Consider the following 13,337-nt stretch of genomic DNA (forward strand, 5'->3'; position numbering starts at 1 on the left):
TCAATCTTGCTATTTGTTTTATATGTGTCCCCTCTGTTTTTCGTTTTTTTCTTACTTTCCTGGCTTCTTTTTTTTCTAGTAATTATTATTATATCCCATACTGGCTATCACTCTGAGTTAATATTATAAATCTTCACATAGAAGAACCTCACAACATTTCTCTCCTGTGCTTTGTGCTTTTCTTGTCACATACCTCACTTCTACATGTGTTATAAGTCCCCTGATACATTATTGTTTTTTATTTAAATTGTCAGTTGACTTCTAAATCATTTACAGTCATGTGCTGCATAACATCTTGTCAATCAATGATGGACCGCATATAAGACAGTGGTCCCACAAATTAGTACCATATCACCCAGGTGTGTAGTAGGCTAGACCATATAGGTTTGTGCAAGTGCACTCTATGATTTTCTCACAGCATCGAAATCACCTAACAACACATTTCTCAGAACATAGCCCCCTCATTAAGTGGGGCATGACTGTAATACAAGAAAGAAAATAATCTTTTTATATTTACCCATATATTTATCATTTCCAGTTCTCTTTGTTTCTTTCTGTAGATTCTAATTTTCATCTTTTTTTTTTTCTGCTGAGAAAGATTTGCCCTGAGCTAACATCTGTTGCCTATCTTCCTCTTTTTCCTTTTTGCCCGTGAGCTAATATCTGTGCCAATCTTCCTCTATTTTGTATGTGGGTCACTGCCACAGCACGGCTGCTGACAAGTGTGTAGGTCCGCGCCTAGGAACTGAACCTGGGCTGCTGAAGTGGAGCACACCAAACTTAACCATTAGGCCTCAGGGCCCTCTAGTTTTTATCTTGTAACATTTCCTTCATCCTGAAGAATTTCTTCACTTTTCTTGTAGTCTGTGTCTGTTGGCAGCAAAAAGTCTCAGATTTTGTTTACTTGAAAACATCTTTATTTGGCTTTCTAGTTAAAATACGTTTTTAACAGGATACAGAACCGTAGGTTGATAGCTCTTTTGTCTTTAGCACTTTAAATTGATGTTCCATTGTGTTCTGGCCTACCATGTTTCTGATGAGAAGTTAGCCATCATTCCTATCATTAGATCCCTGTATGCAATGTGTATTTTTCCCCTGGTTCCTTATAAGCTTTTTTTCTTTATCTTTGTTAAGTCAGGAACTGTGAAGGGATCTGAGATTTGATTTTACTCTGCTTGCACGCCAGTGAGTTAGCCTGTCACGGTTTTCATAGGTACTGGCAGAATATAAGAAATAGTCCATGACTCACAGCAATAGCAGAGTAACATTGTTGCATAGCTTCCTCTACACCAATTCCCACAGGGTGACATGATGAGGGACGGATGCTGCCTGCACAGACAGTGGGCCACCTTATAGCAGAGGAACCCCAGTATTGGGAGGCCCTGATCTTACATAAGGGAAGCTGACAACCTCGTCCATTTCTCCTCTGGCAGGGAAAGACTGAGGTGTCTCTTCATTCTAGGTAATAAAGAGAGAGATGCTCCCCTCCCTGGAGCAGATTTATTTATACTTCATTTGGGTGTTTATTTTAAAAATAATGGTGATCATATTTCTGCTGAAATTTCCTATTTCTTCCCCCATACCCATATTTTGCTGTAGGTTCTTTAGCATCTTTATCATAGTTTTCATTTTTAATTCCTTATCCTCTGATTCCATCATCTTATTTGTCCATAGGTGTGATATTGTGATATAAGAAGTATATATTTGGTCTTTGCACCCGGTTCCTGACACAGCTCCTAAAAAATCCTTGTAATTTCCTGAATGATAGCGGTCATAGGAGCATCTTTTGCTATAATATTTGTTTTTTTGGTCTCTAGTTCCTGAAATAGCTCTGTAGCCTTAAAGGTGAAAGGAACGTCTTTTGTTATTCATAACCAGCCCATTTCAACAACATTTGAGTTTACGTAAAGGGGGCCTTTTGGAAAGCTCCTAGAGATGGGTGCTGGTTGCCAGGGGAACCAATCATGTGACACAGTTGGAACTTTCAGTCCCTCTCTGGGGAGGGGGGAGGGCCTGGAGACTGAGTTCAATCACCAATGGCCAATGATTTAATCAATCATGCCTACATAATGGAACCTCCATAAAAACCCTAAACAACAGGGTTTGGTGAGCTTCTGGTTTGTGAAGGCATCCACGTACCAGGAGGGTTGTGTGCCCGGAGACGTTATGGAAACTCCACACCCCTTCTCTATCCTTGCCTTATGCATCTCTTTCACTTGGTTGTTCCTGAGTTATAACCTTTCTAATAAACTAGTAATAGTAAGTAAAGCACATTCCTGAGTTCTGTGAGCTGTTCTAGCAAATTATCACACCTGAGGAAGGGGTCCCCGGAGCCCTCGATTTATAGGCAGTAGGTCAGAAGTACAGGTTGGCATCTGAAGTGTGGGGCAGTCTTGTGGGACTGAGCCCTTACCTTGTGGGGTCTGTGCTAACTCTGGGTGGTATCATAATTCCATTGTAGGACACTCAGTTGGTGTCTGGAGAGTTGGAGAATTGCTTAATAGCAGGAGAAAACCTATACATTTAGTGTCAGAAGACTCTAGAGTGTAGAGGAAAACAATTTTGCTTTAATTTGAAAGTTTTTTCCTTTTAGTGGGTCTATTTTAATTGACCGGTTGTTTTCCCTCTTGACTATGGCACATTTTTTGTTTCTTTGAATGTCTAAACATTTGTTTGTTGTTCAGCGGACATTGTGAATGATACAGTGTAGACACTCTGGATTCTCTTATTTGCCTCTGAAGAGTGTCAAATTTTGTTCTAGAAGGATGTTAAATGACTAGGCGTTCACCTTGCTTTTTCGGAGGTTTGGTTTTAGACTTTGGATGGATTTCTTTTGGTTTTGTCCCTAATCCTAGGGGGAATCATTTATCCTGGGATATACGCTTTACCCCTTAAGTGTGGCCATTCTGGGTTTCAATGGAGAGTCCAAAGTGTTCACCAAGCCCCCCAAGATGGCAGGATTGGAACTCCAAATCCCCAGCAGCAGGCAATGAGCTGCTCGAATCTCTGTTCAGCGGTTGTTTTCCTTTGGGTTAGTTGGATCCTTGCCCCATGCGTGTTCATTCAAGAGTCGGCCAAGGATTTGGGGGGAGTTTGTATGCAGATGTTGGGCCTCTCCTCTTTGTGGCTCCCTCCTTCCCCAGAGTCTTTCCCTCAGGCAGCACCCCTCCTACCCCCGCCTACCGGGCCCAGCACCAGTTTACATCACAAAAAACCACTTAGCTCCCCTGCTAGGCTGCAAACTTTTGGAGTATTTAGTTCAAGCTTCTATACCATAGTGCCTAGTCAGTGCCATTAATAAGTTACAGGGTTGCTCACCTAGCATTAGGGCCCCATCTAAAGAAGACAAAGCAGAAGTGTTGTATGGTCATGTAAAGCACGGCTTCTGGGTCCTGACTGACTGTGTAGCCTTGGTCAGGTTACTTAACCTCTCTGTGCCTCAGTTTCCTCATTATATGGAAAGCTTCCTACCTCACAGGTTTTTTGTGAGGATTAAACGTGTTAAGATTGATAGAGAGCTTAGTGCCTGGCACATAGTTAACAAGAAATATTAGCTGTAGCTCTTGTTTGTAGAGGGCCTGGTCAGCTCCATTTTAGGCAGCATCAGATAAAGAGATGGAATTCTCCAGGTTGTCAATCTCTAAGGAAGCTGAACTCTTACTGGATATTTTAGAAATTTGGCATCACTTAATTCACATTTTTCACATATGGTGCCTTACATAGTTACAGAAATAGAAACCAGAGAGTTCCATCAAGTGGGATATTGAAAAATAAGAGTTTTTTGCCATTGCCAAGCTATGTCTGGGATGTGTCAGCTAAACTATGTTCAAATTTCAAAACACAACTATTTGCCACCATGCCGCCAATTCCCAAACCAGCTGTCGAAAGTTCACCGTAAGTCGACACGCAGACAGCGGAAATTCTGAACTCAAATAATGCAATCTTTTTCTTGTGCTCATGAGATAAATAGCAAATAATGGGTTTGTAGGAACTCCAAATTATGACCCTTCTCAAAATGTGCACATAGCTGGGTCTAGCCTCAGTTTCCGGTTTCTGCGCTGGGGAAATAAACCAGCGGGGTCTGGAGGGCCGGCGGCTCGGCGGCGAGAGGGCAGGGCGGCGGCGGCGCGGGTGTGCAGGAGGCGCCCGCCCTACCGGCGGCCCAGCCCCCGCCGCGCGGTCAGACCAGTCGGACGGCTTCGCCCCCAGCCCGCCCCGCCCCGCCCCGCGCCGCCGGGCCCGCGGCCGCCGCCCGCCGCCCTCCCTCCCGGAAACCCAGTCCCTCCTGCGAGCGCCCGCGCTGGACGGGCCGGCCCCCGCGCAGCCGCCGCCCCGCAGCCCTCGCCGGCCCGGCCCGCGCCTGGGCACCGCGCCATGGGGCGCCCGGGCCGGCGGGAGGCCGCAGCAGGAGCCCGGCGGGAAATGGGTAAGGGCACGTGGGAGGGGCCGGGCTGGGGGCGCCCCCGCCGCCGCCCTCGACGGGGACTGCGTGCTGTGCATAGGGCGCGCTGAGCCGGTGGCATGCTCGCGGGGGCTGTGGGGCCTGGACGCTGAGGGCAAGGGGGCGTGAGCCGGGAAGAGGCTGCAGGAGGGTGGAGAGCGAGTGGAGTCCCTGGGAATCCAGTCTTATCGGGCGGCGGGAACTGGGACAGCAAGGGGACGCTCGGCTGTGCCCCACTGGGAGAGTCAGCCCGGCCTGGGGTGAGCTGGCTCCACAGGCTCCTCCAGCCAGGCCGGGTGGATCTGGGCTCCAAGCCCCACTGGAAAGCAGGGACAGCGCTTAAAGCCATCCAGTGTTGGAACTGGGCGACACAGAGGGCTTCACTCCTTATCTCCCATTGCCCTGTGCCTCAGTGGCTCCTGACGCCCATGGCCAGGCTGGGCCCTCCTCCCTGCAGGTTCCTGCTTGATGGGAGCTGGCCGGCCTGGCAGGCTGGCTGCAGGATGGGATGGAGGAGAACCCAGCTCTTCCCCACCCCCTTGGATGCCGGCCCCTCTCCCTGCTTGGCCTTTCTGGGTGTGTCTGGCCAGAAAGCATCCGAGATTCCTGGGAAGGTAAACAGTGTCTGCTCAGCTGACAAACTCACATCCCCTCTAGGATTCCTTTCTGGCCCTAGGATTGAGTCTAGCCTGTTCTTTCAGAAGGACGACGGACTGGGAATGTGAGTTCTTCGTTGGCTTTTTCTAGGCTGCGAGTTGGATTTTGCTGCTCTGGTCAGGCACTCATCCCGACCCCTGTGTCCACGGCCTGCATGTCGAGGTCAGAAGGCCAGTATCAAAGTGAAGGCCTGGGCACCTGGGGGCTCCACCTGCCGTTGAACCTCATTAGGTTCCGTTAGCCCCTAGGTTCCATTAGCCCTTCCCGGACTCAGAGATGATTGAATGTAATTAGCAACTAATTGGATGTCGATGAGCCCCTCTACATGAGAAACACACCCAGGTCAAGTTTAGACAGCGGATGGTACTGAGTGATTCTTTTCTTCCAGATGTGATATTTCCTCTCTGTGGGGAGTATGAAGAAAAGTCATTCATTCATTCAACAAATATTTATCTAGTGCTAGCTGCTAATCAGGCATGTGGGCACTGAGACTTCAACTGCTCTCGCTTACATCTGAGTTGTAGGAGAGAGAGAATAAGCAAGTAAGCAGATGGATTACAGTATGTCGGAGAGTGATAAGTGCTGTTAAAAAAAAAAGAAAACAGAACAGGGTGATGATGGGCATGACCGTGAAATAAATAAGAGAAATTGGCCTTGAGCTAGAAAAGGTAGCAAGCATCTTTCTAAATGGGGGGGGGGGGGGGGAATGGTACCATTTTCCAGCCCTAAAACTCTGGGGGCACGGGATAGGATGTCCTCTGTTACTACAAGCAGGGACTCATGAGCTGCCTACAGGGGATCAGTGAGCAGTGGACATGGGGTGGGTAGCGCCTCTGTGGAATCTTGAGAGTATATTTCTTGTTGGGAAGCTTAAATCTAAGTCAGAGATTTAAGCTTCCCCAGAAAACGTGCTGTGTTGGGTCACTTGTTCATTTGTTTATTCATTCAACAAATACTTGTTGAGGGCCCATAAATTGTAGGTAGTATTCCAGGTGTCATGGATACATCAGTAAACAAGACAGTCCTTCCCCTCACAGCGCTTATTTTCTGGTGGGAAGAAATGGACAATAAACAACAGTAACAGCACTTTTAACTCATGATGGGTGAATGCTATGACGACAAGCCAAGCCAGGGGTTAGCAGGTGATGGGACCTGCTGTGTTCAGTAGAGTGGTCAGGACAGGCCGAGCCTAGATAAGACACAGTCATGTGACGATGTAGGGGTGGAACATTCCAGACAGAGGGAACAGCAAGTGCAAAGGGCCCCAGGCATGAAGGAGGCACATGCTCAACCTGCTGGGGGAACAGGCAGGGGCAGGACTCAGCCTGATGACCAGAGAAAGGAAAGTAGGTGATGCCCCCAGCTGCCGTGGCAGGGAGATTTACATGCTCCCAAGCAAACTCCTGGTCAGGCCTGGTGGTCTCCACCATGGAGGGGGACAGGTGATCACCAGAGATGCAGAGCGCCTCTCTTGGCGGGGGAAGTATCATGGCTATTCTTACTCACCCCAGCATCCGTCAGAACATCGTGGTGCCATACAAGAGAGCTAAAGTGGGAGGCAGACCCCAAGCTTTTCAAATCAGTAAAAACTCGGGAAACTGGAGATGGGGAGAAAGGCTGACATTTGAAATGCCTTCTGGAAAAATTCCAATAATCTTTCATTCTTAAACTAATTAGGTGATCTCACTAGTAGGCTTAAAAGAAAAACAGGAGAGTATATAATAATTGACGTGTATTGTATGCCAGGCTCTCCTCTGAGCACGTTATGTGCAAACATCAGTAATCCTCACAGCACGTCTGTGAGTGTGTGCTATCCCATTCACAGATGAGAAAACTGAGGCCCAGAGAGAGTAAGAAGGTTCCCTGCTTTTACGTAGCTGGGAAGTGAAGTCAGGATTTACAACCAAGTGGTGCCGTTTAGAGACAAGTGCTCAGAGAGGAAAAGGGGGAGGGAGAGAGGGGAGGAAAGGGGAGAGACGATTTGCATGAAGGGACGTTGGTCAGCAGGGAGAAGGGCTCCATTGTCCTGAGAGTGGGGGTGGGGGTGGTCAGAGAGAATATATCTCCCTCCCTCTCCTGTCCTCTGATCCCCAGTTCTCTTCTTCAGAGGCAGTTTCTTGAGAATACTTCCAGAGAGGTATATTCTGTTTGTAAACAAACATATATGAATGTGTACCTTCTCTTTTCTATTTTTTTTACACAAATGGTAATAATTCTCAGGTCTCTATTTTTTTTTTTTTTTTTTTTTGCTGAGGAAGACTTACCCTGAGCTAACATCCATTGCCAATATTCCTCTTTTTTTTGTTTTTGAGGAAGATTAGCCCTGAGCTAACATCTGTGCCAGTCTTCCTCTACTTTGTTTGTGGGTCGCCGCCACAGCATGGCTGGTGAGCAGTGCGGGTCCACACCCAGGATCTGAACCTGCAAACCTGGGCTGCCGAAGTGGAGCACGTGTAACTTTAACCACTTGGCCACAGGGCTGGTCCCTATACCTTATTTTCTTTTTTTTTTTTACTTCATATATTTATTGTTCTGATTCAGGACATAGAGATGTCCTTCACCATTTTTCAGTAAATGTGTACCATCCCATTGAATGGACGTACCATGTTTATCTAGCAGTCCTGCATGGGCTTCTAGGTTGTTTTCCCCATTTTTAAAGTTTGTTTGCTGTGGCAGACAAGAATGCATTAAGCATGGCTGTGTCTACATATTCGCTCCCTCCTGGGGCGGTTCAGCAGGAGAGATTCGTAAACATAGAATTATTGGTTTGAAAGTTACGTGTATTTCAGAGCTTGACGGATGCTGCCCGCCTGCTTTTTGAAGGCCCTGTGTGGCTTATCACTTCTGAGACCGCTTGTTCCCCCTTGGTGCCGCCAACTCTGTGTTTCCAACTTTTATTTCTTGCCCATTTGACAGATAAAAAATGGCATAGTGTTGTAGCTTTAATGGGTATTTCTTTATAGTGAGTGGCGTTGTGAGCCTCATATATGTTTTAAGCTATTTGTCTTTCTGTGGACTATTCATGTCCTTGGCCTATGGTTTAAATTGGATTTTGGTCTTTTTCTCTTTTGGTTATTGACTTATAAGGGGTCTTATTGTTTCCTCTTCATCGCTCATCTCTAGCCTCACTGACGGCCCCTCACCACCTTCCCCCGCGCCTGGGAGCAGCAGCCGCTCTGATATATTTGTATGTTTATCCTGGGAGCTGGACGTATGTTAGAGGAATATATGATGTTGATTTATACATGCATGTGTTTTAAACTTACATAAATTGTGCTGTGCCACAAATCACGATCCTCTTACTTTTTAAAACCGAGCTGATTTTATAAAGATGTCTCTGCTGCGTGAACACTTGGTTTGTTGCTTCTGGTTGCTGCACTGCATTCCATGGTTGGAATATCCTAACAGTTGATTCTTATGGATTGGGCTAGAAAGATTGTTCGATAGATGGAAAGGAGAATGGGGGAGGGAGGGAACAGAGCTGACCAAGAGCGCAGCAAGAGAACACGCCAACGTGCTAGAGTAGCAGGAACATTCAGGAAGCCCTACAGGCTGCTGGGGCCGTAGCTTGGGATGCGGTGTGTGGTCCCTGGAGAGCCTGGGGGTCTCAGATGTCAGTAGGGCTTTCCCTAAAGGCTAGACGGGAGAGGCAGTGGGGTGGGGGCCAGTCAGAAAAGACTTCCATGGGCAGGAGGAGCATTAGGGTGGACTGTAGATGTGAACCCGAGAGGCAGGAGGTCCCTGCAGTTCTCCAGACAAGAGAAGAGCGGGCTCTGTGTGAGGGTGGTGCAGTGGGGCCTCCCTGGGAGGGAGAACCAGCAGGATGGGCAGCTGAGGCGTGAGGGGTCAAGGCTCGTGTCAAGGCTGCTAACTTGGGCAACCAGGCTGAAGTGATGACATAGACGGGACCCAGGAGGGGCAGGCCTGGGGCGCAGGGACGGGGAGGCATGCTCACGGGCACAAGGGCACGTTACCAAATCTGAAGTCCTCACAGAGGGCTGGAGGATTCCATCGGCAGTTAGGACTCGGGGCTGGAGAGGGTTTGGGACTCTTCAGTGAGGAGGTGAGGTCGCCCTGGGAGACAGTGAAGGGCAGGAGAGGCTGTGGGCAGAGCCCGGGGCAGGTATGCAGGGAGAAGTGGATGGACAGGCCCAGCCAGCTGGGGAGACACACTGCACTTTCGAACTCTACCGTTTCCTGGCAAGACAACCTCAGAAAGCATCCTCCAGGAAGGGGACCTGGGCAGGGGAGTGGGGGCCGTTACAAACAGGGACACAGGAGGAGGGCTGCCTGCCTTGCTGGTGTCTCTCAGTGCTGCCTGTGACCATGCATAGGAGTGCCGAGGCCGCCTGGAGGGAAGTGGCCTCAGGAAGCACAGGTGGGCAGGCCCTCTTCCCCAGTGCTGTTCCTGCCACGAGCTACCAAGCCTGGCCGCTCCCTCTGTTCCTGGGGTGACTGTGATAGAGCGTGGATTGGCTCTGCTGGCATGGAGGGGCACTAGGAAGCCAGGGCTTTGTGGCTATGGATGGGGTTAAGCATGGGCACCCCCAGCGGAATCCTCCCCCTGCTCTGAGCTTTGCCTTCCTCCTTCATCTCGTGGGAGCATACCTGTTCTCTGTTTCGTGTAACCCCAGAGCCTTGCTCTCCTGCTAACTGTAAGCCTGAATTCCTGTTCAGCAGTTGATGGCCGATGGAAGCTAATTAGCCTTATAAGGAAGACTCCCAGTTCTTGCTCCAAAGGAGTAAATGCTTGAGAGTTCAGATTCAGCTGTGCAAAGTGTCTACTCATTTACATATCTTGTCATGATTTTTGACATAAGAGTTTTCCACCTATGCTATTTTATTTAATATTTTTCCTTGAATACACATAATTTGGAAAAAATGACATAAAGTTAGGCATTATTTAGTGTGATCCTGAGCAATAACATCTATGAAATCAGTGGTTTGCTGCATCAGTTATATTTTGTACTGCATATTCAAATAAATGCTTAACTATTAAAAATGTTCATTATGTGTACCACATACCTGCTTAGGCAAACACAGCTTTAGATTTGTGGATTCACAGAGGAGGTAATCTTTGCTGTGTAGGAGAGGGAAAAAACTCTTCCTCTACCCTCTTAGGTTTAGGGACTGGGACCTGCGAATTAAACTGACAAAAGACAGATTAACAATAGAAGAAGGTTTATTGGCATGCACACAGGAGCCAATCAAAGAGTAGCTGGCTTGTTAAATGGTTAAAGTTAAAGGTTTGTATACCTAACTTAGTAGAAGAAAGAGAAGGGAGAGAAAAAGCCTTCTATGGGAAAAACGAATAGGTTTCTTTAGGAAAGACAAATGGGTTTTTAGGATAACAAATGAGAGATGAGGACATTTGTGATAATGTGTGTCTTTACTGGTTTGCATGGTCTTCCAGTCTCCCTCAGGGCCATAAATTTTTCCTCGAGAAAGGATTTGGGGTAGATTTTATTGAGTTCTCCCTTCTGGGAGTAAGTCTGCCCTAAGAAGGAATTTATGGCAGCCTTATTTCCCAGAAGTTGCTGCTTTAGTCAGATAAGAGAAGCTCTGAGAAGACTTCTCTTGGCATCTGTTGAACCTCAAATGTCTTCACCCTTAAATAGTCTTCTTACAAGTCTGGAGTTCCAAGTGGGTCCCCAAACCTACATCAGAGAGGTCAACTGGCAGCCACTTGAAGGATGGCAATGGTGAAGGGTCAAAGACAGTAAACGCCTATGCAGACCCCCTTGGGCCTCTCTGGTCCCATGCTGGTTCTCAGTCTCCACCCGCCATGGGGGCCGGGGGTTGGCAAAGAACCTCCCAGCCTTTAAAGTGAGCAGAGAAATTTGATCATTATTTAGTTCAACACAATTAATTTTCTAATACCTTGATTATTTTTGCTGCTGATAACCAGAATACATATTTGTTTTTAAAAATTAGGTACATACCAAAAGCACAGAGAACTTAACATCGTGTGTGTGTTACGGTGCACAGATAACCGCTGTCAACCAATGTTTTGTTATCTTATTGCCTAAATATGAGTTTTTAAAAAATTGAGATCATACTGAGTATATAATCAGCTTCCTTACTTCATAACGTGCTGTGAGCATCTTTCCACTTCATTAAATACTCTTCAAAAACAAGGTAGTTAAAGGTTGCAGGGGTTCACCGAATGGCTCTGTGGCTACACCATAATCTGTTTATCCAGTTCCCCATTGGGATGTTAGGTTGTGAGCATTTGCACGTTATGAGTAACTGCGTGCACGTGAGCTTCAGCGGATGTTTGGCGGCATCTTCTGGGTGCCAAGGGTGCTCAGGACAGGTGAATAGCTAGAGAGCCCTGGTCACTGCTTGCCTGAGAAGGACAGCCCCAGGACACTGGCTGCAGGGAAAGGGGCGAATCGAAAGACACTCTGGGTTGGGAGGGAGCCAAGAAGGCGAGCCTTGGGAGAGCTGGGGTTGGACTCTGGTGCCGAGGAAGAAGAGAGCCAGGGAGCTGTGGCCTGGGCATCTGTCCACGGGCAGGGTAGGGACGGCCTCCCCGGGTCACTGTGCCATCCCTGGGATGGGGCAACCAAGTCGAAGAGAGAGCAGCTTGTCATTCACTTTCACCGTCACTTCCTGCCTTTCTCCAGGAAGCTGCATGGGGTGTTGGTGCCGTGTCTGTGTTGGGAGGCTGGTGATGGTGTTAGCACTGGATTGGGCTGCCTTTCCTCATTGCCCTGCCTTGGAGAGACGTCTACCTCCCGTTCTAAGACCACAGATGTTACAGAGGGCGTGCCTTTGACCCCTGCCGTGGGCTCAGTCACCCTGCTCTCTGCTCCCAACCCCAGGGAGCCCACAGGCAAGCTGGCCAGCAGGATGGTAAACATCTAACCTGGCAGAGGAATGTTTAGGCAGGCGGGTGACCTCCTGTCTGTCCTCCCTGAGGGCCCAGGCTTGTTGAGGTCGCTGAGCTGGGAGGGAACAGAGCCTTCTCTGGAGGAGGGAGCATGGGGCAGCCTGACTCTCAGGCCTCCCTAAAGGACAGAACGTTTACGGAGACAAATTCAGGGCCATGGGAACCTGTTGTGGTGCTTCTGGCCTCTGCTGTCACCTTGCCCGCCAGCTGCTGCCCTTGGAAGGATGGCAGTGAGCTCCATCAGCTCATGAGTTTTTATGAGCTTTGAGCCAGGAGAAGTGAGTTCAGGCTTACACCATCAGTAGCACTGTTTGCTTGGAAAGAACACCTGCTCCTTCATAGCTGCAGGATGCAGGGTAACAGGGCGTAGCAGAAAGTGTGGTTCAAAGTGGGGTTCAGCAGTGCTGAGTTCAAATCCAGCTTTACTGTCCCTGCCTGTGTGGACCTGAGTAACTGCTCTGACCCTCAGTCTCTTCATCCATTCTGTAGAGTGGGGATAGTAACACCCCACTGCCACCCCAGCCTCGTAGGGATTGGAGGTAGGCTTGTAAAGGGCCTGGTGAAAGTCAGCACAGAGGGCCCTTGGACGAGGTCAAGGGTAGTTATAAGTCAGGTGGGCTCCTCTCCTGGAGGGTGGGCTCCACCCCGTTCTGTGCTCAGCTCGTGAGAAGCTGCCTCCCGACCTGTGCTGAGCAGCTTCCTCTGCGGGCAAACAGGAAGTCACTCACCTCAAGGGAGGCAGGAAGGGGCTGCCTGGCAGGGCTGCCTGTCTGGGGACTGTGGTCAGGTCAGGAGGCTCTGTGTCCTCTGGGCCCTGGGGAGGGGGACAGTGGGCTGGGTAGGGTACCCCAGGAGTTGGGGGTCGGTGCATATCAAAGCTCACCACTGGCAGGGGCTCTGGGGGCAGGAACCAGTTTCCCCTCTGCCTGCCCTCATCTGAGTCACACACCCTCCCCAGCTGGAGCCTGGACCCAGGGATCCCCCATCCAGAGTTCTGCTCCGTGCAGTGTTGGGAAGGAGACGAGAGTTGTAGGAGATGGAACAGAGTTGGTGACTACGGGAGTCTGTGAGTCTCTTCCTGAAGTTTGGTGTAAGCGGGAGCCACCCTAACAACCCCCCATAGCGCCACAAACACAACACGCCATACACACATCAGACCCATTGCCTGGGAGGAAAGGGGAGAGAGGCAGGTCCCCCTTCCTGTGTATTGTCTTGAAGTGATCCAGGAAGAGAAGACGAGCAGCTCTTACCCATTCATCAGATGGTTGTGGAGCAGTTATGAGCCAGGTGCTCTGCTCCACAACCTGGGCAGCTGTAAGGGTGTGTGGACCAGTCCTTGCCCTG

General features: G+C 49.0%; 1 protein-coding gene across 1 annotated transcript in view; it reads left to right on the forward strand.

The window, feature by feature from the left end:
* The first annotated feature begins 4,157 nt into the window (after positions 1-4,157).
* Positions 4,158-13,337, forward strand: part of PSD4 (pleckstrin and Sec7 domain containing 4) — a 35,064-nt gene continuing 25,884 nt past the window's right edge. Inside the window, exon 1 of the mRNA XM_046661750.1 lies at positions 4,158-4,426. The gene's annotated coding sequence lies outside the window, so the exon portion shown is untranslated. The remainder of the gene's footprint in view (positions 4,427-13,337) is intronic.

Source organism: Equus quagga, chromosome 5, assembly GCF_021613505.1.
Source record: "Equus quagga isolate Etosha38 chromosome 5, UCLA_HA_Equagga_1.0, whole genome shotgun sequence".
NCBI classification, from domain to species: domain Eukaryota; kingdom Metazoa; phylum Chordata; class Mammalia; order Perissodactyla; family Equidae; genus Equus; species Equus quagga.